This window comes from Atta colombica, unplaced genomic scaffold, assembly GCF_001594045.1.
Source record: "Atta colombica isolate Treedump-2 unplaced genomic scaffold, Acol1.0 scaffold252, whole genome shotgun sequence".
Classification (NCBI taxonomy): Eukaryota; Metazoa; Arthropoda; class Insecta; order Hymenoptera; family Formicidae; genus Atta; species Atta colombica.
In genome coordinates, this window is record NW_017259351.1 from 330545 (window position 1) to 333920 (window position 3376).

The window sequence follows — 3376 nt, forward strand, 5'->3', positions numbered from 1 at the left end:
TTATGATCTTCTTCAGCACTAAAAGTTTATATCAATCCCGTCGACTGATATAAAGCGCATTTTTCGTTTTTGTGCTCGTAGCACCTCATATACCATCGGCGCGGCCGGGATGACAAAAACTGAAAGAATTTTACTTCGTTCCATCTGTCTGCTAATACACGAGTTGCTTTGGGCTATGTATCGCTCGTAAAACGACCTCGTCTCATAAACACTCGCGATTTCGTGCTCCCCGAACCTTCGATCGAACGAGAGTTCTGTTTCGGTTTATGCGCGCACTTCGCTCTCGACGTGGTTGCAGGGCATTTTCCAGTCTTGAAATATGCAACACGAAACTGGCAATTAGCTTCATACATAGACAAACATGACCGTCAAGCTGTTGATATGGGGAAACGTATGTGTGTGAATTTCGTTCATTTCTGATAGGTAAGAGAGGAGAAAAAGAATATTTATCGAGATATTATCGTTTGTTTTTTCGTAAAGTTTCAGAATCCCAACAACATTTCATATTTATTCATTTTGACAATTCTGCTGGTTTTATTGTAAAGCGAGATAGTTATTTTGTTAATTTGTCAGTTAATTTGTTTATTGATTCGCATTTAGTTTTTTTTTAATTTATGATTTATTTCGTAACAGATTTTAAAGCTCAATAGACGTGAGAGTTGCTGAAATCGCAAAATTTTGTTCGAAGGCTTACGTTGAAGGACTCGATGCTCGCAAGTTTACTCTTCTAAACTTCCTTTCTTTTTTTAATGAAAAGATTAGATTAGATTAGAAAGAAATTTGGCGATTTATAGTATAATTTATAGTCTAAAAGACGGGCATAAATAATGAATAATTTATAAAGACTCTTATATATATATATATAAATATATATAATAATAAAATAATTTTAAAAGAAAGAATACATATAAAATCATATATTCATTAGTCAATTTTAAATGAACTTTAATATAAGAATCGAATACCTTAAAAAAATATGCAATGTTAAAAATTGAGGAGATATTTTTTAATACGATATTTATTAATATTTTCGAGTAAGGAAAAATATTATTTTGATACACCTTTTACAGACATTAATACTTTGTTTTTAATGTATTATAAAGTAATTGAAATTACTCGCATTCTCGCGTATTAATTTATCAATATGCGCGCTCACAGATGACGTGATAAAGTTTTAATCAAACTTTTGAATGAGAGCTAATCAAATAAATTGCAATATAGTCTCATCTATTGCTGAATTGGAACGATACGCAGTAGTAAAATTTATTGATGATCAGACAGATCGACATAACATTGAAATGATATGCCATTTCTATGATTGGATTAAAAAATAATGTCAAGGCAATTACATTTACTTTTTTATATATATTTTTAACATCTGTCTTATCCATCTATTACGGTAATATGAGTTTATTGCTAAGCATTAGCTAAATAAGTAGCAAAACATTCATCGAGTACAAAGAAGCTTTTGTAAAATACAATAAGCTTTGTCTTTTCTCCTAAGCAGATTGCAGTAGGAAATAAATTATACATTAGACGAAGGCTTCATTTAAACTTTAAGACCTTCAACTAATCCGTCGCGTATAAGAGTTGAAGCTGCGACTGATGTTGCTTGAGGGATTACATTACGTACACGAATCCCTTTTGGATTACGAGTCTCGGCTTTAACTTTTTTTTCTCGTCGGTAAGTTGCCCGGGCAATGTACGACTGTACGGATTCATGTAATTATGGTTAAAGAGCGAAAAGTTCTTTGGAATTCTTTCTATTTTTAGTCGAAACAAAAATCAACTGAGCAGGTTGGCCGACAGCATTATTATGATTCCGTAGAGATTTCCGCGCATCACGTCGCAGAGATATCGCAAGTTGTAATTAAAAAATCACCTAAAGTTTTGCATTTTCAAAGTCCGCTATTTTTCACCGCAACTTTGTAATCATGAACGAGTTACTGTCACGCGCACGCGAAAGTAACGAGTACACAGAATTCGTTGTAGCGGATGTTGCAACGAGATTTGCATAATAGTGTTTCAAAATTTTAGAGAAATTATATTATTACAACGGTGGTTCAGCGTCATTCGTTAGATTAAAGGTACTAAAGACACGGAAAAGCACATACCAGATGGCTATCTATGCAGTCGTTAAATGCATTGTTACACAGAAAGAACAGTTTTGTTGAAATAGAAGAGATTGAGCTCGTTGACAGTTTTCACAATTTCGTAATTAAATTTTTGAAATAATATTAATTATTTTGATTGTCCAAACAAAATTATTTTCAGATCTATATCTAGTTAAATTTTTAGATGTTGACAAAAATGTTCTTTTTCTCTCTATATATATAAAATATACGAGCAAAAATATGAATGAGTCGAAGAAATGAAATAATAATATAAAATAAAGAATAGAATAAAATATAACATATTTTTAGCGAATAAAATGAAACATATTTTTAGCGGAAGTTTTAAAATAGTTTAAAGTAATTCAGAGAGATTTCATTTAAGCTATCAGATACTAAAATATAGTTGACAAAATCGAGAGCTTTAAAAGTTAATTAAAAATTTACCGTGCTTGTAAATTTACGTGAACGTTAACTAGTTTGACGCCATACGAGTTATTTAAAACACTTTCTAATTTTCGTCAAGGATATCTGCAATCAATTTTGAAACTCTCTCATAATGTTTTTAAAATTGCATTTTGCGATAATAGCACATTGTGTTCAACTTAGCTATTTAGCGAAATTTCGATTACCCTTCTACAAGCAGAAAATAACAGGCAAACGAGATGAAATTAAACGTGAAAGTGAAATTAAACGTGATTTTCCCGTGTTTTCATAATGTCGAGTTGCGATTGAAGTTGTCGCAGTACACACAGACGTGCATGCAAAAATAACGTAAATTTTACTGTTGAAATTAAGTAGTGGGGATGGCGCAAAATCCGGAGCTTTACCTCGCTTCCTCGCTAGCTCGTGGCAGCGAAAAGATGATCCGACAAAAGATGCGGCGACACGTGACAGAGATTATCACAGTACCGGACATATGGGGCAGTGGCACGAAACCTGGCCGCGGCTGGCAGGATTTAAGTCCATCGTGATAATTCTTCGTTCATTTTAATTCCTCTTTTGTCCACCGTGAATATCTTGCCAAAGATAGGCTTATCCGCCAGGGACGTGATGAGCCTTGTCGCTGGGTGTAATGGAAAGAATCCATCGTCCTTTTTCAGGCTAAAGGCGCTATTTAATCAATTTTTATCAGAGCTTACATAAAAGTAGTGTTATTCACATTAAAATAATGTCTATCGTTCATCTTTCATTATTTTGTTATCTTCTTTTATAATATATAATAGAATAATTTATAATATATAATAGATATTCTAATTAAAATC